Raw genomic sequence first — 23,225 nt, forward strand, 5'->3', positions numbered from 1 at the left:
TAGCAAGTTCCCGTTCCCCTAAAAAAGGCGACTCCACAAGAACCACAACCTACAAAACAATTAAATAAAGGAAAGAAACAACATAATATAAATAACAAAACTTAGATACTTCAAGGTGAGTCTTCCCAAGATAGAATTGATGAAATTCCTTTAGAAAAAATTGTTTCCATTCCACAAGAGATTTCAGTGATGAATAAAAGTGAAGATGAAATTGAAAATAATACCAAAAAGGTCCATGTATTTAGTCACATTAAAGAGTTAGAAAAAATCAGAATTTAGGTGCCCCTCATAGAGTTGGTCAAAACACCAGTTTATCAAAAAGAGATTAATGAGTTTATCAACCTGTCTCAGAATGTGAATATAAATGACACTGTGAATCTACAAGAAGATAAACCAGTAGTAGTTTTTTGTCCACATGTGGAGGAGGTAGATTCTTCAACACCTACTTTCTACATTTCTTTATTGATTCATGATTTCCTCTTGCATAATTGTATGTTTGATTCAGGAGCTTCACACAACCTTATGCCACTATCGGTAATGAAATAGTTAAACCTACAAGTTACTAAACCTTACAGAGACTTGTATTCTTTTGATTCAAAGAAATTCAAGTGTCTTAGGGTCATTAAGGATATGATGGTGTCATTAGCCCAGATCCTAGCTAGAAGTTTGGTAATGGATGTAGTGGTAGCAGATATCCCTGATAGGTTTGGAATGTTGTTATCTAGGTCATGGGGGACTAAATTGGGGGGAGTTTTGAAATTGGGTTTTAATTATGCTATCATACCAATTTTTGGTGGAGAGGAGAGAAGGTTGTATAGAGAAGCAAGATTTGTTAAAACAATCACAAAGAATGGAACAAGTGATTCACCTGTGTACAACTAGGAAAAATATGACTTTTCTTCTTTCATGCTGCATGACAATGCAGAGTTGGCTGAGGATGATCAGAGGCAGCTTACTTTAGCCTGTGTAAATACAGAATTGCAAACAGAAGGGGTATGGAAGTGCTTCTTTGATGGAGCCTATTCTAAAGAAGGAATAGGTGCTGGTTTCCTATTGATTACACCTGGAGGTAATATGATCCCATTTTCTTTGAAATTAGAGTTTGAAGCAACTAACAATGTGGCTGAATATGAATCCTTAATAATTGCTCTTCAAACAACAAAACAAATGGGAGTCCAGTCTATTTCTATTTTTGGAGATTCAAAGTTGATTATAAAGCAAATTAAAAATAATTGTCAAACAAAACACCCTAGGCTTAGGGCATGCAGAAATGAAGTGTGGGATTTAGTTAAGAATTTCTTTGAGGCTTTGAACATACAATTCATTCCAAGAGATGGGAATAGGTTAGCAGACTCCTTGGCTATGGCCACCAGTACCTTTAGGCCTCCTATAAATCCAAGGTTGAGATATGAGGTTGCAATGAGGCATAGGCCTTTTGTTCCAGATAACATAAAACATTGGCAGGTTTTTGAGGATGATCAGCAGATTAAGGAATTCTTGACTATGATTGAAGATTTTCAAGGGACAAAAAATGATCAAGATGGAGATGAAACAACAGAAGGTGCAAAAGTAATTAATTTTAGAAATTCCATAGTTAATCAGAAAATTATTCAATTGAAAGATAATATTATGCCAAGAGGACTTGTCCCTCTTGAAATACTTTTTAACTCTAATGATGTAGTTAGTAGTTCAAAGAAAGATTCATAGGATGAGCAGATTCAAGATCATAATATTGTAACCCAAAAGGAGCCCAAGTTAGTCAAATTGTTTAAAGGAGTTCCATTCACTTATAAAGAGAGATATGAGCTTTTCAAGAAGTAGATTGATTTTTTTTCTTGGTCCTATGAGGATCTCAAGACATATGATGTAAGCATTATTCAGCACAAGATTCCCTTGAAAGAAGGGATAAAACCATTTGAGTAGAAATGCAGGCAGATTGATCCTTTTCTTTTACCATTGATTGAGAAAGAAGTTAAGAAGATTCTTGATGCCAAGATAATAGTTCCACTTCGATACTCTGACTGGGTGGATAATTTAGTTCATGTAAGGAAGAAAATGGAAAAATAAGTCTATGTGTGGATTTAAGAAATCTGAATAGGGCTTCCTTGAAAGATAACTATCCATTACCTAAAATGGATCATGTGCTGCAGAAGGTAACTGGATCATTCAGAATGTCAATCCTGGATGGGTTCTCTGGGTATAACCAGGTGGCTATTGATAAAGAAGATCATACAAAGACTGCATTCACAACTCCTTGGGGAACTTTCATGTATGCTCGAATTCCCTTTGCGTTGATGAATGCAGGTGCAACATTTCAAAGGGCTCTTGACATTGCATCTGTGGGTGATAAATTTGTAGTGATATACTTGGACGATATCACTATTTTCTCTAAGTCAGATGAGGAGCATTTGGACCATCTTAAAAGGACTTTTGAGAAATGCAGAAAATTTGGGCTTTCTTTGAATCCTAAGAAGTCTATTTTCTCTATAGAAGAAGGCAAACTATTGGGGCACATTGTTTCTAGAGATGGAGTAAAGATAGATCTAGCCAGGGTGCAAGATGTGCAAAAAATACCCCTGCCCAGGAGTAAGAAAGACATTAAAAAATTTCTAGGAAAATTAATTTTTTTAAGGAGGTTTGTGTCCAATTATGCTGAAATTGTAAAGGAGATTACCAATATGTTAAGAAGGAAAATGAAGTATATTGGACCAAGGAAGCCAGAGAGTCATTTTCTAGGATCAAAGAAGCATTGCAAGCAACTCTAGTTTTGATTAGCCCTGATTATCAAAAGCCCTTTCAAATATTTTCATTTGCATCACTCAATTCAATAGCTGTTGTTTTGTTACAAAAAAATGATGAAGGAAAAGAGTAGCCAATTGCTTTCTTTAGCAAGATTCTGAGAGATGCTGAATAAAAATACAATATTCTTGAAAAATAGGTATATGCCTTGGTAAAGGCCTTAAAGGCTTTCAGGACTTATGTGTTACAGTCAAATATCATTTCTTATGTGCCAAATGCTGCAGTGAAGGATGTCCTAGTCCAGAGTGATGTGGAAGGTAAAAGAGGAAAATGGATAGCTAAGATCCAAGAATATGACCTGGACATAAAGCCCACCAAGCTGGTGAAAGGGCAGGGATTGGCAAAGATGCTGATAGAGTCAAATTTTCAGGCATTGGGAATCAACTTTCTAACACCTTTAAATGAGGAAATAATTGAAGAGGGTGAAGAAAAATCAAAATCAGGTATGAAGATCCGGTATAAATTTTTATGTTCAGAATGGTACAAACACATAGTTCATTATTTATGTTTTCTTTCTTGTCCCCAGTCATTGGATAGAACAAGACATAGAGTATTAAAGATCAATGCATAACCATATTTGATTAAGGAAGGTAGATTGTATTAGAAAGATCCTGTGGGAATTTTATTGCTATGTTTGATAGCAGATGAATCTATAGAGACAATTAAAGATTATCATGAGAAGTTATGTGGTGGATATTATAGTTGGAAGACTACCACACACAAATTCCTTCTGGCAAGCTTTTATTGGCCCACCTTATTTGGTGATATATATAAGTTTGTCATACATTGTTAGAAGTGTTAGCTTTTTGCTGAGAAAAAGAGGTTAGTTTCCTTGCCATTGATCCCAGTCTTCATACAAGAACCATTCAGACAATGGGGGCTAGACTTTGTTGAAGAAATTAACCCACCTTCAAGTAGACAACACAAGTGGGTTCTTACAACTATTGATTACTTCACCAAGTGGGTAGAAGCTATATCTACTAAAAAGGTGAACGACCAGGTGGTGATGAAGTTCTTAGAGGAAAACATTTTCAGTAGATTTGGATGCCCTGTCAAAATCATAACTGACAATGCTCAAGTGTTTAGTTCAATTAATTTGTTGCTTTTTGTCAGAAATATAATTTCATTTTATCTCATTCAACAGCTTATCATCCTCATGGAAATGGATTAGCTAAATCCACTAACAAAACATTGATGAAAATTCTTAAGAAAACTATTGCAGAGAATGAGAAAGATTGGGATTCAAAATTAAAGTTTGCTCTTTGGGTTGTCCGAGTGACTACGAAAAGGTCTACAAGAAAATCACCTTTTAAGTTAGTACATGCAACTCAAGCTCTATTTCCTAGTCAGATTGTGAAGCCTACGATTGCAATGATTCAAGAGGCAAAAGAAGAACCCAATGCTCTAATAAGAAGGATGCATAAGGTAGTGGAGTTGAGTGAAAGCAGAGATAAGGTAAGAGATAATTTGATTATGTATCAATAAAAAATGAAGGGTATTTTTGACAGAAAAGCCAAAGAAGTTCATTTTAAAGCTGGAGACCAAGTGTAAAGATGGGATACTAGAAGAGAAGATAAGGGTAAACATGGGAAGTTTGATCCTCTCTGGTATGGCCCATTCAGGATTATAGATGTAAGTGAAAATAATACATTCTTCCTGGAGAATCTTGATGGTGAAACTTTACAGCTGCCTGTCAATGGGCAGTACCTCAAAAATTATTTCCAATTCTGAAGCACAAACATCTTTTCATTGTAGATACCAAAGTGAATTCATTGTACAATTTCCATAGAATTAATTTGGAAAAGCAATATATGACTCCATGCTCGAGGTGAAGGCACTAATCTGCGGTTCTTAGTGCTTCCATGGCAAAACCACCATCCCCAGGTGGAGCCAAATGTTGTAGCATCCATCGTCATTTGAATTTCATTTTCTTTTTTTCTAAAGAAAGAGACCATCCTTCTATTTCATTATCTAAAAAATAAAGTTACATCATTTACAAAAAGAAATTACGCTTCAAGGACACAGGAAAACCAGTCATTTTTATCTAGAATGACCACCCTCTCAACAAGAACAAAGATAACCTTACAAATAATTCCCAAGGTTGGAGAAAAGGAAGTTTGACCTAAATATATATCACCGCAAACTTCAATTACAAGGTTTCGAAAGGTGTGAAAGTACTGTAGGCCCCACAAAGCTACACTCCCAAACCTGACCATTGATTCCAACAGTGAAATCAGACGGCACTAAACAATATCGCAACGCCTAGCTGATCGAAAGATAAGGCAAGATGGAAGGTGGTGTTGACACCTAATCCAAAACGGATGAGGTGAAGCTGGACAGTCATCTAGAAGATGAACTGATCCGTTTTGTATATGTATAAATAAAAATTGTCTAAATGAATAAAACAACCAGTTTTGTCTTGCGCTCATTAATTGCTGGAGTTACCCTGGCCTGACATGGTATCAGAGCTCAGGTCCCAGTCCCTAAAATAGTAGTAACTCCTGTCTTGAGAGCTGCTCTGGCGTGATTCCCTGGCTCTGCCTCTGCCTTTGCCTGAATTCGCTGCCCCTCTGACCTGAATTCGCTGCGCCTCTGACCTGAATTCGCTGCGCTCTCTGACTGCCAGAGACTGCGCCTCTGGAGACTGCGCCCTCAGACCATGAGTACTGCGCCCTCAGACCATGAGTAATTGATGTGCGTTTTTTTACCTGAGCGTTGATGCGTTCATGTATTCCCTGGAACGCTGCGTTTCTGCTCCATTACCTTGATGCGTTGAAGCCTCACGTCCATTTGGATTAATCCATCCAACCAAACCGAATGTCGTAATGGTCTTAGTGTCTGTCGATTTCTGAATAGTAGCGGAAAAGAACTTTCCAAAAGGGCCCTCATTAGATTTACATACAAGTAAATCTGCCTTCCATTCCACACAAACATTGATGCTTGACGAATGGACGATGGACGACATAGTAGTGTCTCCATATTATTTTTCCAACCATCACCTTCGCTGGTTATATGCGCGTCATTGACGTAACGAATCAGACATAAAACCCGTCTCTCATGTGACAGAGAACCCGGTAACGCTCAATGTCGAGAATCTGTGGAGGTTGAAGGAACGGCAGAAGCTTAAGCTTGTAATGGTGACTGCGTGTTTTATTGAAGACTCTTGGCATCAGTTGACAGCGTTTTCATGGTTTCGCTCCTACACATCAATGTAATCCGGCCTCACCGCAGCGTTTTCATGGTACAACGATGATATAATGGATGTGAAAGTGGAACTAGAATTTTTTCATTAGTTCTTTATATCATTTCTGAATTTTTGTAATCTGTGCATCGCTTTTGAGATTGCGGGAATTGAAAACTGATATAGTGAAGTCATATGAGCGCCCTCTTTTTCAAAACAGTGATATATATGAGCACCCTCTTTTTCAAAACAGTGGTATATGTTGAGCAGTGATATATATGAGCACCCTTTTTTTTCAATAGTGATATATGTTGAGCAGTGATATATGTTGAGCAGTGGTATATGTTGAACAGTGATATATCTTGAGCAGTGATATATATTTGAGCGCCCTCGTTTTTTTTCTTAAAACATAATATTATGGAAGTGATATAAAGAAATGGTGATATAAGAAATGCTCATGATATGCTGATGAAATGTTAGAAGAAAAATAAAATGCATAAGGCTATCATATAAGGATTTTTTTCTCTCTCAACAGAAGTGTTTTTGGCAGAGATATTTTTTTTTACAGAATGCATTCAATCATTTCTATGGTCGGAATAGTTCTCACTGGCAAGGAGAACTATTCTGAATGGTCCCGGATGGTAAAACACACCCTTATCTACAATGAGCTGTGGAAAGGAGTGTGTGTCGGAGAAGAAGATAAAGACCCTGTGCATCCCACATCAGACAAAGAACTCGCCATTTGGGAAAACAAGAACAGTAAAGCCTTTGCATTGATCACAGCATCTGTAAATGAGGAAGTAAGTTGTCATATTTCATCCTATTCCACTGCCTTTGAAGCTTTACAAAAGCTGAAAGAACTCTATGATACACATTCTACACTTGAAGTTGTTCAGCTCATGATTAAACTCTTCACTCTTGAACTGAAAAATAATGATCCTCTTACTCTTGCATCTGAAATAAAGTCTATAGTGCATGATATTAAATCCACTAAGGTTGAGCTGGATATCTCTCTTATTGCCTTTCTCAAAGCACTCTATCCTACCTACTCTAACTATCTTGAGTCTTTACAAGCAAATGGAAATCTTAAAGATATAACCTTTGACACTCTTGTGAAAAAGTTTGCTGAAAGAGAGAAAGCCTTTGGAAAGAAAACAGTCCCTGAATCTTCTAAAGAGACTATTTGCCTTGCTCATAAAGAAAAGCATCCTGCTCAAGATTCTACAAGAGGAAGAGGTGGACGAAGAGGAAGAGGAAGATACTTCAGAGGCAGGGGGGCAGACATCCTCAAGCAGAAAAGGCAGATCTGCATTGCATTCGCTGCAAACGAAATGGATCACATGATGCTTCTACATGCAAGCTACCATGGGACAAGGTTGAGTAGAGAAGAAATCAGCAGAAAGGTAAAACTGATGACACAGACAAAGGTAAAGCACCTGAATCCGCTCACTATATTGAGGCACAATGTAACATTGGAGTAAATGAAGATTTGTTTAATGCTTCACTTGCTTCTTCGAAAAATGATTGGTTGCTTGATTCAGGAGCAACCTGTCATATGACTCATAGGAGAGATTTCTTTGAAGATTTCACTGACAATGTTGATGGAGCAGTATACTTTGTAGATCAGTCAAAAATCAAGCCATCAGGGCTTGGCACAATCAGGCTTAAACTGCCTGGTCTTCCAGACTTTCTTCTGGATCATGTTCTATATCTCCCACAGCTGAAGAGAAACTTGCTGTCCCTGGTCCACATCCGCCAGCAAGGTCACTCCATTCACATGTTTGATGGCAAGCTTGAGGTAAGAAAGGCATCTGACCACTCACTTGTCATGAGGGGTATAGAAGAAGAAAGACTCCTTAAACTGCAAGGAACCTCTGCTCATGCACAACATTTCTCATATATTTCTCATCATGAAGAAGGTGCACTTTCATCAAGTTTATTATGGCATGCTAGATTTGGACATTTAAACTATGATAGTCTCCGCTTGTTGAAGAAAAATGGTGTTGCTGGTTTGCCTACAATTCCTAGAAAACATAAACAATGTGATGCTTGCATTCTAGGAAAGCATAGCAAACAGTCTTTTCATGATTCACATTCAAGAGCACATAGGAAGCTTGAACTTATTCATTCAGATTTATGTGGTCCAATGCCTATTCCTTCTGCAAATGGAAATAAATATATCATGACATTTATTGATGATTACACCAGAATGTGTTGGGTTTATTTTTTGAAGAACAAATCTGATGCTTTTCAAACATTCAAGAATTTTCATAAATGGATTGAAAATGATGCACAATCTCATATTGGGTCTATTCGCACTGATAATGGAAAAGAATATACATCAAATGAATTTGAACACTATCTTCGCCAACATGGGATTAAACATCAAACAACTGTGCCTTATAATCCTCAACAGAATGGTGTAGCCGAAAGAATGAACAGAACAATTTTGAATATGGTACGATCCATGCTTTTCTTCAAAAATGTAAAGACAATGTTTTGGGCTGATGCTGTTCTATGTGCTGCATATATATAGAATAGATGTCCATCTAGTGCTATAAGAAACAAGACTCCTTATGAATTGTGGTATGGACATGTTCCTTCGGTAAAACATCTCAGGATATTTGGTTCCACCTGTTATGCTTTAATACCAAAGGTACATAGAAACAAACTTGGTGCTAGAAGTCGTAAGTGTATCTTCTTGGGGTATTCAAACACATCTAAAGCATACCGCCTCTATGATGAAGTAAATAAAAAGTTTGTTTTATCTAGAGATGTCATTTTTCTTGAATCATCCAAATCTGACAGTGTTGTTGAGCGGCAACTTGATCGCTTGGATAGATTCACAAAACCGAAATCATTCCAAGAGTTTGATAATCAGATTCCACATCTTGAAGGGGGGATTCCTATACTAGATAAACATGTGGAATCTTCTTCTGAAGAAAAATCTCCCCTGCATGACACTCCAACAACGGATGATGCTTTAAGTGATGTAATTGATAGAATTGGGAGACTCAATCTTGATTCAGACCCAACTCAATCAACAGAACAGCCTGGACCATCTCAGAAAGGTCCCCCAAAGTGGCTGAAAAAGACACTTGAAAGTGTTCATCCTGATGAAATTGGAAAAACAGGAACCAGAAATACAAATCGACAAGATGGAGGTGATGTAGATAACTCTAATTCACCTGTTGATATGGATGTTACTTATGATTGTGAATTGAACTTGTCTACAGATTTTGAACCAACTTCCTTCAAAGAAGTTGCTTCTCATGATGAATGGAAAGAAGCGATGCAGAAGGAGTACGATGCCCTCATAAAGAATGGCACTTGGAAGCTGGTTGATCCTCCATTTGGAACCAAACCAATTGGCTGCAAGTGGGTCTACAAGAACAAGTACAAAGTTGATGGCTCACTTGACAAGCACAAAGCTAGGCTTGTGGCAAAAGGTTTTGCACAGAAGGAAGGGGTCGATTATGAGGAAACTTTTGCTCCCACAGCAAAATGGGCCACCATCCGGACACTCTTTGCACTAGCTGCTCAGAACGGTTGGAAAGTCCATCAAATGGATGTAAAAACTGCATTCTTGAATGGAGATCTAAAAGAGAATGTTTTTATGTCCCAGCCTGAAGGATTTGCTGTGAAAGGACATGAACACAAAGTATGCAAACTTGTGAAGTCCTTGTATGGCCTCAAACAAGCACCATGAGCCTGGTATGAAAAACTAACTGAGCATCTTCTGAAACTCAACTTCAAACATTTTGATCTTGATGATGCAACTTTATTTGTCAAGAAAGTTGGCAAAACAGTTGTATATCTTGTGGTATATGTATATGATCTTTTAATGACAGGGAACAATGAAAGCTATATTGCATCCATAAAGAAAGAATTAGGAAAATTTTTTGAAATGACTGATTTGGGCTATGTTCATTACTATCTTGGCATTGAAGTAACCCAACATCCAAAGTCCATATTTCTTTCTCAAAAGAAATACATTGGAGATTTGTTAAATAGATTTGGCATGACAGAGTGCAATCCCCTTTCTACTCCAATGGAACAAAACTTGAAGCTCACATCTATTGAAGAAAAGGAATTTGAGGATGCAACAAAGTATAGACAGCTTGTAGGAAGTCTCATCTACCTCACTACTACCAGACCAGACATTTCATTTTCTGTTGGAATCCTCTCCAGGTTTATGCAAAAGCCTTGTGAGGGACATTGGTCTGCTGCAAAAAGAGTTCTAAGGTACTTGAAGGGAACTCAAGACCTTGGAATCAAGTATACACAGGTGGACGACTTCAACTTGATTGGATACTCTGATTCAGACTTCGATGGAGACAAAGAAACTGGGGTATCTACTTCAGGATATGCTATGAGTCTTGGATCGGGAGCTGTCTCCTGGAGATCACGCAAACAATCAGTACCAGTAGATTCCACAACAGAAGCAGAATATGTGGCAGCAGCTGAAGCAACAAAAGAAATTGTGTGGCTCAGGAAAATTCTTGAAGATTTGCAGGTAAAACAAATACAATCAACTCCAATCATGATTGATAACACCTCTGCAATAAAGTTGGCCAAGAACCCAAAGTTCCATGATCGTACTAAGCACATCAATACTAAATATCATCTGATCCGACATCATGTTGAGGCCAAAACAATCCATCTCCGTCATTGTTCCACAAACGAGCAAATTGCAGACATCTTCACCAAAGCGCTTGGAAGAGAAAAGCTTGAAAGATTCAGAACGATGCTTGGACTCACCAACATCCCTTCAGATTAAGGGGGGAAATGTTGACACCTAATCCGAAACGGATGAGGTGAAGCTGGACAGTCATCTAGAAGATGAACTGATCCATTTTGTATATGTATAAATAACAATTGTCTAAATGAATAAAACCACCAGTTCTGTCTTGCGCTCATTAATTGCTGGAGTTACCCTGGCCTGACAGGTGGTATTTTCGACCACCCCTTGCCACACGTCAGGAGCCCAGTGGAATCACTCCCATAATCCTGATACCACTTACTGCGCCGAAGCCCTGTGATCACCTGGAAACCACTATGTGTCTAGTTTTCTCCTCTGTGAGTGAAATGTAAGGAAATAACTGTTGTCCGAAAGAACCAACCACCCTGCCCACACGAGTCCACCTCAGAACTGGTTTCTGAGACTGTCTCGGACTGAGAAAATTCATTAGAGCTATGAATTGAAGAAGTAAGGAGAAAGGACAACTCACTCCCCGGTGTAGAGTGACCAGTTTGAGCATGCCCTTCATCTAGGAAACAACTGAAGTACTGAGAATGAACGTGCTTAGAAACCTTCATTCCAAACAATTTACTTTGGCCCAGTAATTGAAAATCTCTTTTTCCTCTGCTGCTTGTTCATTGCAGAGAGCTTTAAATCTGCTCTGAGGTGTCTCCTGCCATTTCAGCTCAGTTCTGCACTCTGAATTTATCACACCTTGATTGGCCAGAGTATCCGCTAACTTATTGGCTTTTCTTCAAACATGATTAAAACTTACAGTTCGAAGACTCAGAAGATGATTTTGAATTCTCTGATACACCTGAATTAGTTTCCAGTGTTTCGAGACCTTCTCTGGCGTTGTTCCACAACTGATTCTTTTGACCGCATTGATAGAGATCTCTGAATCTGCTTCAACAATGACATTGGAGCTATGTCTCAGTTTCAGAAGCTCTAAACAATGTTCCAAAGCCATTAATTCAGCCATATTGTTGGTAGCTAATCCTAAATGGAAGTGGAAAACAAATATGATGTTTCCTTTTTCATCTCTTAAAACACCTCCATAACTAGTGGTTCCAGGGTTGCCTTTTGAAGCACCATCAATATTGCATTTTAGAAAACCTTTCAGTGGAGGATGCCATAAATTCTTCTCCATATCTATATCTTTTTCCTTTCTGCATTATTCATGGGGAATGAGCTCATGCAAACCCAGTTGCATGAGAGTTTTCAACTCATATTTAGTATGAGGATTCTTCGGATAATTGCAGACAATGGTGCTAACTATCTCCTTTATTTTCTTTAGGATCAGGTCCAACAGGTGAAGAGGGCTAGTTTGTTCACCATTGAAAATTATTTTATTTCTTTCTTTCCAAAAATTCCAGATAATGAAGCTTGGCGTGAAGGCCCCATTTGAATTTCATTTTCAATATTATCACAAAAAATAAAAAAAAGTCAAATATTATGTTTAAAAAATCAAAAGAGAGTTTGAAAGTCCGAAAATAGTGATTTATTTTATATATTATTGATGGCATTCTAATCCGATATAACATTGGGCCCCAATCCAAATATTAAAGTTTGAACAGTATCATAAGATAGAAGAAAGCGAGGGTTCAAGAGGCTGGTAAAGCGCTTTGCGGGGGAACAACGATCACGAGTTATAACTCAGGCTCAACCCCTAGAGTTGACCATGATGTCAAGGTATTTGACTAAGATCTAAGGCCTGAGATTGTTGCGGGGGTCCAAGCTTGATGAACCTCTTGTACACTCCCTACCCTTGCAGCGAGCCATCCCCATTGTTTCACTCCATCTCATCTCCTCCACGTCATCCGCCACCCTCATTCATTACCATCCAGCTCATCTACCGTTCCCTATCACCTCATCTTCCACTTCATTAATTAGTTACATTAATTATAGGATTTCCCTCCATTTTGATTATCATATATCTAAAAGAAAAGTAAAACTATATTGCAATAGTCTTTTGTTTTTAATACTAAGCAACCTCGCATCTAGTTTAGTAGTCTGAGTCAGCAGCTGTCTCGACAACTGTCATCAGTAACTGTCACCAGCAACTGTCATTTTCATACACCATGGCCAAACAAGTAAGTTCTTCCTTAGTCATCCATACCCCATTAGTGGATGTTGGACGTGATATTTCTGATACCCTCTACACAATTACGCATCTTTCACTATATCAAGAGGTCATTCTCAACCATAAAAGGTCTCCTATATTCATGGTAATGGTTAGATCAGGTGTTTTAGCTGCTTTTGTCCCTAGGACTCATTTATTCCCTGAATTTATTCAATGGATAGCCTCAACAATGTACCCTAAGAAGTGTTTTGTAATGAATCAGTCAATGGAGAGTGTTTTTCAAGTAACCTCACAATTAATACACTAGGCTTTGAATTACCCTATGTCTGGAACCTACACCACCTTTACTGAAGAGTCTTTGATTTCATATTATGATAACATGTCTCCTCAAGAACTTTCTCATGTTACCTCTTTCCTTGCTCCTAAATCTGATCAATTTTCCCTAGATGGGAATCTATTCTCTTTAGAATTTTTTGCAGTTGATATAAGACCTGTTTTGTGAGTAATTTCTAAGATTCTAGGAAAAGAAGACTCCAAGCAGGTTGATAAAGTAATGCTGGGATTTTTCTCTTTGATGATGAAGCCAGAGATAGCACTAGACATTCCAACATTCTGGGTAGATACTATCAATACCCAATTTATGACCTTGCCTCTCACTGGGTCCTTCAAGTTTCCTCCAGTTATCACTTATTTATTTATGTACCAGAATGCTGAACATTTTTCAGATTTGGGAATAAATGTTTTTGACATTAATAAAAAGAAGTAGTTAGTGGTATTCCGGATAGACCTGATAAGGTGTGATCAAGGAGATAGTGGTTTATTTGAATTCACTTATTTATTCCTTCTAGTGGCTTATAAAATCTTCAATGGAACCTTTTCCCCAAATTTTCTTCCTAAAGCTCAAGAATTTATTTAATTGAGTAAGGGTGTGAGATGTGGAGATTGGTTCATCTTTGAAGAGAATGCAGAGATTAGGATTTCTGGAGACTTTGTCAAGCCTTACAGGTTACCCAAATTTGTGCCAATGAGGCTTTTTGCCCTTGAATTTATCAGGCAAAGCTTGAATGTAGATCAAGTTCACTTTGTTCCTATGAAGAAAGGATTTTTTTTTTAGTTGCCTAAAGCAATGGGAACCTTTATTCTAAACACCACACAAGTTGCCCAAGAGGTTGAAAGATTTTTGAATGACATGTGTCTTTTATAGGTGGTGAAGTGAGCTTATGACCCTCATCAAATTATTTCAAAGAGAAGACTGGAGAATGGATATTCAGCCTTTGTACATGAAAGTAGGACTGAAACAAAGAAACTGGCAAATGAAGGTTTGAAAAACACTCAGGGGACAGAGATTGAGACCCCTAGCATTACAGGAAAAGGTGTCAAAAGGGCTAGAGAAGAACTTATTGATATGGATGAGGAAGAATCTAAAGCAGAAAAATGGCCAAGCTTTAGGATGCAATGTCTTCAGCACAACCTAGTTTTGTGATTGAGTTAGGAGAAACAAAAGGTGCCCCAACCTTCCCATCTTCCAAAGAACCTATTCATGATCAAGTTCCTTTAATTCAAAGTATGTTTGCTCAGATAGTTGAGAGAAATCAAAAGGTACAGTTAAATATGGAAGCTCAAGTTGAGTCTCAAGTTGCTCCTAAACAAAATAGATTGCTATCTGCTATGGATTTGGAGAGAAGCCAAGATTGTGAAGTTAATTAGTGACACTCACAAGCTTCTAATGCTTGACAAGACCAATTTTCACATGCAAACTGGACAATTGATTGTAAATGATCTACATAAAAAAAATGTAGCAGCTGTTAAAGCAGAAAAAATGCTAAATAAGGTAATTCAACAATTAAATTTGGAGAAAGCCAACTCCAGAGCTTTGAATGCATAGGTGGATGAGCTGAAGAAAATTATCATAAAAATAGGTGTCAATCCTAATGACCAACCTGCTATTCAGAAATTATTGCAATCTACTAAGTCAGAGATTAGGGTTTTGAAAAAGAAGTTGAATCTACCTATAGGTGAGCATCCCATTGCTACAAGGATAGCTAAAGTGGAAAATGAAAAGGAAAATCTCTTGTAGGATGTTTTGTAGAAAACTAAAGAAGTTTCTTTACTTAAAGAATCTTTGGACAAGCTGCAACGATAGATAGACACTCATGTTTGTAAAATAGTGATGCCAGCCAACATAGATGATCCATCTGCATAGGTTTTACAGTTGGGAACAAAGCTTAAAATGGATGAGCATGATCTAAATAAAGCTCAAAGAGAGTTGGAAATAGCTTGCAAGCTATTGAATTTGAGTGAAGAAGAAGCAAGAAGGGAGAAAGAAAATGCAAAGAAGTACAGGGAAGATCTTCTAAGGGTTGAAGATGTAATCAAAAGGCTAAAGGAGAAGATGAAGGGCAATATGTCCTTAATTCAAGCCAGGGAAATCCTATGGGATGAAGTCATTAAGGTTATCAAGGGCATTTTGGAATTTCTTGTTATTATATTTGAAGATAAAACACTAGTCCGAGACATGGAAGAGGTGGTCATGAAAAATAAACAAAAATATTTAGATAGATCAAAGTTTGCAAAGAGGATGATAGATTTCATTAATTCTAAATCCACTACAGAACTTAAGGAGCATGACATGCCAGACATAACATTATGTGCAATAGATTTCAATAAAATTATTGCCATAAATATTTATAGGAATACTATTGAGAAGAAGATAAATGAGATGAAGGAAGTAGTTTCCAAGTTTAATATCCTATTTGATAAAAGAGTCAGAGCTGGACTTCCTTCTTGCTGGGATCTACAAGGAAACTTGCTGCCATGGAAGACATATGAGACTTTGCTAGTTGAGGCAAAGAGAAAAGTTGATAACACTCATGAAAAGACAACAGTATTAAAGGGAGCCACCATTGTGAACTACCTTAACAAAGATTTTAAGCTTCTCTGGATGGTGAAGACTTTGTTTACAGATAAGCCTACTTATAGTAGGATTACAGCTTGCATAATAGCACTTGACAACTTAGAGGAAGCACCAAAGTCAAATGTACCACTATGGATTAAATGCAAAGAATGAATGATAGTGCAGACCAAAGATGCATCAGCAAGACCATCTACTCAAGCCACAAATTCAAACAATGAGCAGCAATCACCAATCATACTTTAATTTCTGTTAAATAATGTTATCTTATTTCTTGAGAAAAATGAGGTGTGTTTTACCCTCTAATGTAATATTCTGTAATGACTTTTTAGACAGTTAGAACGTAGTTAAGCAGTTTGACAGTTTTGGTAGTTATTAACTGTCCCATGATGTATAAAAAGAGGCAAAATTATAGAAAAAGGTCCAAATTTTGAAGAACTTGGAGACTATGCTATTGTATTCTTGATAAACTAATGATTAATGAAAGAATCAGGAGTTTTCCACATAGTGTTGGGTATGATTTCGTAATTTCTCTTTTATGTGTCATCACGTTTCTTCCTTTCTTTAAATATGGTAATGAAGTTGCAGGTCTTTGTTTACTTATGTGAATAAAGTTAAAATTCCTTAAAAGAGTGCTCCTATATTTAAAGTTCATACCTCTGTATTTATTCTAGGTTGCAGATAATAGTTCCTGTCATATACAACATATTATATCTAATTTCTCAAGGCATTCTTCACACAACATTTATATCCTGCATCACATGGCATTTTTTAGATTTTCATATCAACTAAATATTAAGGGTTAAAAGTCAGGTCCTTTGGGTCCTTCACATGAGGATACATTATACAAATAAGTGACATGAATAATAAAATTTAATGTCTTAAGCACAATTTCTACACACCCAAGAAATTGGTTTCTTAAGGAACAACACACATATACACATATGTACATTCTCTAACCATCAAATAAAAGGATACGATGCCTGAATATGACACAAGGTAATATAAAGGCTCACATGTACACCCTTAAAAGTAGTACCAGGATTCACCTCCTTCCTAGGAACTCCATAATCCACTGCTAAATCCAAAGTTGCATCCATTTTCCAACACCACAATCGTGTTCCACTTGTCCTCTTAGTGAACAGTTACCTGCTCATTGTTCTAGGGCACACTCCCAATGTGCATCTGATTCTAGTTGGAAATGCTAATGACCAGAATAAATCCATCCACCACCATCCTTCTCTACTACACAGTCCCTTGGGAAATCTAGTCACCCCCTTATATGTTGTCAAACACCTTCTAAGTTCCATGGGCATCCCCTTCTCTACTTCACAGTCCCTTGGGCGACCCCTCCCTTGGAAATGTTTTCTTGCATTGGAAGGTCCAAAAAACAAGGCATATCCCTGCCTCAAAACCATCATACCAGTCATAGAATGCTCATGGAAATCAATGGAAATGTCCCACAATGGCCCCGCTAATTCCTCGATAGCCCATTCCAACCACCCAAACCGGGCATTTTTTCCATTATTTCCTATACCAAGCACATAATTTCGATTAGACTCAAAATGAATTGAAATAAATCCAAATCATACCTCATTAATGGCCTGTCAATAAGGTACACTTGCAATTATGTTCACTTCCTGTCATAACAAGTCAAACTAGCTCTTGACCAAATCATCATGAATAAAAATATCACGTCAGGTTAGCTCAAAGCACAACCATCATAGATAAAAATCATGAATCACATGCAATCATCATAAACCAAAATCATAGATCACGTGTAACCATCATAAATCATAGTCATAGATCACATGCATAATAAAATTGAAATAAACTACTGATACTTATCCTTTAATTGGTCCTTTTCTTCTACCTTTAGCCTTTGTCATTTTTGTATGCACACCAGATTGTTTCCACACCTGAAAAACACCCACTTCCTTCTCTTCAACCATGTACACATACACAGTGTGCATCACACATATATAACCACACACGACATACAACACCATACAATACATGCACCTACACCTGATATACATCACAACACATACACCTACACCCTGTGTACAACACAACACAATACATACTCCTACATTTGATGTATAATGCAATACACATACATACACATAGTAGAATACAACGAATACACATGTCACGATGCCACAACTACACAATGCAAATATATAGTACTGCATGTACACAATACAGCATGTACGACATGCACATAATACCACATATACACTGGTACGAAATGTACAACATGTACATAGTACCACCTGTACACAACACCATCTACACAATGTGTACAAAACATCATATGTACATGGCACCACCTGCACAATGTGTACACAGTGCCACATGTACACCGCACCACATATACAACGTGTACACAACAACACATGTACACAACACCACATGCACAACATGTACACGAGACGACATGTGCACAACACCACATGCATGAAATGTACACAACACTATCTACACACAACATCATATGTACATAACACCACATGTACAATGTGCACACAACACCATATGTACATAACATGACATATACAACATCTACATAGCACCATAACACCACATATTGAACATGTGAACAACACCACATATCCAACATGCACACAATATGATATGTACACAACACCGCATATCCAACATTCAAACGACACCATATGCACACAACATTGCATATCCAACATGTGCACAATACGATATGTACACAACATTGCATATCCAACATGTACGTAGAACCATCTATACCCAACACTGCATATGCAATATACACACAATACAATATATAGAAGAGGCACACAACATCATCTGTACACAATACTACATATGCTCCATATGCACAACACTAGTACTGTACATCCTAATACCACACTATCCTTACCAAGAAACCTTGCTTATAATGTCTTATGCATGCTTGTCCCAGCATGCCGTAGGTCACATTCCTTTCACTTTGTTGATGTATCCCTCAACATAGCCTATCCATAACATAAACATAGACATTATATAATCACATAATATCAATTCATACACACATGATATTGACCTCAAAGATTTGTTAAGGCTACTCTTCCCACTTGATTCCTCATAAAACAAGAACCTCTTCATGCCATTCAACTACATAAGTAATCATTCCTCCACTAAAATAATCTCGGACAACCCTATCAGAAAACAACATACATAAATACATATATACATATAAACATCAACATAAAACAATCATGATCCCTGACAACCCTGTCAAACAACTAGATATCTATATCGATACACACACACACACACGCACACACACACACACACACACACACACACATGTGAACGCTAGCACAAAACAATCCTAATGACCCTGTGAGTCAACAACATACATGCATACATACATATATGCATATATAAACATCAACATAATCATAGTCACAACACAATTACAAGATATCATAAGGTCTAGGTTAAGATAACTCCCTGTATCCATGTAATGCATGCACAACATTGGGAACAACAGCTCCCAGCATAGCTAAGGCATCTGATGCCTTAAGTCCATTAACTTTAACTTTCCTATTACCTTTCTCGTGAATGTTTTTCCATTGTTCATTTATCCCAATGGACCCAATCAACTCAACCGACTGTCATACTCTTGCCTTTAGCTTCCCTTATACATGCACCAGCTTCATCCAAGTCTTACATTACTTGTTAGATACCACACAACTCTCCCTGAGCTCCATCAACTTCCTCCTTCCTAACCAATTCCCAATACCCATAAAATGTAAAAGGAAAGAAAAAGAAACAAACAAGAAGAAAACCATGAAAAACAATAACAATATGACACCACAAACAAAGTGGCAAGGCCTTGCACTAGATGCAATCAAAACCCTTCAATCAAGCTAAAAAAAATCACAAAATACTGAAGGCACAAAACTCCCAACAAACACCATGACTCAACCCTATGGGTTCCCAAACTTCCAAGGGAAAGGTCAACCTAATCCTTCTACAAGATTTCATTGAAGTCTCTTTTTCAATGCAATTCCCTGCATCATACTACCATAAACACATAATTGCTAGTGCATAAATAAATGTAACAAAATACTAGTTACATTACCTTGTTGTGCCCAACACACTGACCTATAATTGAACTTGTACATATATCATCTCTTAAGGTACTCCATTCCCTTGAAAAATATAGCCATAACTGAAAACCATCTTAATATATTTGTCAAACACATGTTTACCAATATAACATATATCCACATAATGTTAGAAAAAATATAGGTTAAGAAGACTTTCTTTATTCAAAGCATTCATTTGTTTGGAATTGCAGTTTCCAAACATAGCCAAAGGAATTCACACCCAATTCCTTTATTTTACCTCTTACCTTGCTGCAATTGAGTCTTACCATGTATTGCCACATCACCCAACAGTTAGTTATATAAGCACATCAAATATTACCTTGGAATGCTAATACCAAACATGTTTCTCTACAATTTTTCACACATGCAGACACACATTCCAAAGATCAAAAAATAATCTCTATTAATTTGAAATCAACCTTTACCAAGACTCACAACCATGTCATAGTTTGAAATCAACTTACAGTCATTAATCATATTACTACAACTAGCACCAACTTGCACTCAAGTGCATATCAACTGTCTTAGCCATAAGATGTTAGTACAACCATCTTGAAACAAGATCATTCCTTCATGCAATCTTACAGACACATACTCATATCATGCAAGTAATCAAACATTCGAGCAACAAACAGACGACATAATAGACACCAAACACCCAAACACAAAATAGAAAACATAATCAAACATTAAAACACCAAATAGATGACATAATAAAACTTTTAAACACCAAATAGCCAAAATAAGCAAACTCATACCTTAATGTATATCATGGGAGGCTATCTTGTCTAAACAATCAATCTAATTTATCATGATATAACTTCACAACATTTCAAACCAAACATAAATAAGGTCATGATGTCCATAACAATAACTAGTTAACATGTTCGCATCATAAGCTCATAAATCATTCATGCATAGCAATCACATATGCATAGAAATTCTAGATTAGTATGACATAATATCACAATATATTGACTCATATTTGAATGTCATAACCATAATCATCTTCATAGTTCAATCCAAATTAGCACAAAACATAATAACATTAAGACCTCAGCTACAATGACCATAATCATCAAGCATATGACCACAATGCATACAACAACATGTTACTATCATTCATGACTATTCAACACATGTGCATATGACTACAATGATCAACTACCATCTATCATACATGTAACCACAACAATGATAGAATGACATGAATGTACATTTCCCTAATGCTTATAACAAACATTAACCAACATACCTGCATACCCACCATACAAACATGTATGGCGATATGCTCTTACCTTGAGGTCCAGTGTTGCAACCTCGCTTTGATGATCTGCATCTCTTGCTCTATCTCAACGAACACATCAACATCATAAAATACCAACATCATGATGACCTAAAATTCCTACAATGAACTCATGCATGACAACCATTCCCATAATAATGCATGCCTAACAACATATAAACATTGACATGCATAAAAAATGCATATAAAACAGACATGCATCCATAAAAAACACATCCCAACAAGAACATCATCAACTATTGCATGAAAACACAATTGTAATAATGACCACTACCATGCATACATAACAAGCACATATATAGCCTACATGCATGCATGAAAAACAAATTCTTGCCATCCAGTCCAAGTATTGAACCATGATCTGATACCACTCTATAACACCCTCCTCCCACACTTACCCAAATTAACTAGTCCATTGGGGTAAACATTTGATTAAATTCTACTACGATGTGACTCAAATCCCCATCTACATTTAAGGAAGTGGAATCAACAAAACAAAATCATTCTGACCTTCTGTTGGATACCTATACCAATAGGTTTCATATTTCATGATTGGCAAGGGAAAGTCCAAATATGCTCTGCTTTGATATCACAAAGATCCCATATTTCCTAGAGAACAAGAGGTGTGTAAAGTGTTTCAAATGTTGATCACCTTATTTCAATTTTGGTGGATGATCCAACAGTTTAACCTGGATCATGCCATGTTTCAATTTTGAGTTATAGAATAGAGAAAGAAGTCTGTCCAAACTGCTTAATCTTGGCAGACAAGTAGTTCAGGTAGAGAAGAAAAGGCTCCCAACAGCTTAATCTGGGACCTTGGAAGAGATAAGGGTAGAAGTAGATAGAAAAAACAAAGAAAAAGCCAAAGAAAAGAAAAGGCAAGTAAGGGTCTGCAAGTCCAAGTGCACCCTCCAAGAAGAAATAAAAATGCTAGGCAAGTAGCTGGGTAGGTAGCTGGGGTTGCAGAAAGGTTATCCCTATCATTGCAAGAATGGTGATGGTGGGCATCAAAGCAAAAGATACAGCAGGAAGCATGACTAATTTCCCTCATTCCCCTCCAATTTCATTTCTAACATTCCCCCATCAGCTTAGATTCATGAAAATGACTAAGTTTTCATGGTGGTTCTTAATCTTTAAAAGCCACATTTCTTGTCTAAAAATCTTTTCATTTTGATCTACTCTCAAAACCAAGTTTGTTTCACATAAACTTAAATGGTTTCCCCCTCCACTCACCCTCTCATCCATATTAACTCTAATTCTACTATGTAAATCCCCTATATTACCTTTTCCCCTACTAGTATTAAACACCATGGTGTATAAATCCCAGCGTTATCTACATATTCTCCTTTTGGCATTATAGCCAAGTAAATGGTCTAAGGGGACTTCAGTCCACCTGGGACTGTGGTCAACCTTGTCTTGGATGTGCTCTGACCTCTGGTTATGAGCAGAAATCCTGTCCCTCAACCCTCACCGCCTCTCTGCTGAAAAGCACAAAAACCCCGTTTTCCTATATAAACCCTTGAAAAAGCCCAAAAAACCCAAAAACTGCGAAAAAACCCACTTTCCTATAGTCCTCCGCCCAATCATTGAATTGAATATTTTATTGCGCTGGCGGGACCCCCCCCCCAAACATGCTCGACCAGTCGGAAGGCCCGCCAGCCGTCAGATCTCCGTCGCCCGGATCTAAAGGTGGGCGGTCATTTTCACTCCCCGACCTGCCGACCTTTAGCGTCCGGGGAAAGTGGTTTTGGCCATCCCGTACAGGGGACGCGTGGCAGGCGGTGGGGTTGTTCGGAGCCCCCCTCCTCGTTACCGCCTTTGCCCAAAGGTGGTGCGGGGAACCCGCTTACCGCCACCCCTAATACCACTCTCCTCCCACGTCATTTGCACGTCACCCTGACGTCACCTCGCCAGTGCCCGCCCCAGCGTCCCGTGGCCCTCCACGCGGACCCGCCACTGTACCCGCCCGCCACCGTGTCCTGCCACCCTGGCAAACACCTCAGCCGCCACGTCACCTCCGTATCTGGGCCCCGCCATGACGTCATGCTGACGTCATCGGCGGAAAAGC

The sequence above is a fragment of the Pinus tabuliformis genome, chromosome 5_1 (assembly GCF_031772625.1).
Source record: "Pinus tabuliformis cultivar Carrire ecotype Pingquan chromosome 5_1, CPIR1, whole genome shotgun sequence".
In the NCBI taxonomy this organism is placed as follows: domain Eukaryota; kingdom Viridiplantae; phylum Streptophyta; class Pinopsida; order Pinales; family Pinaceae; genus Pinus; species Pinus tabuliformis.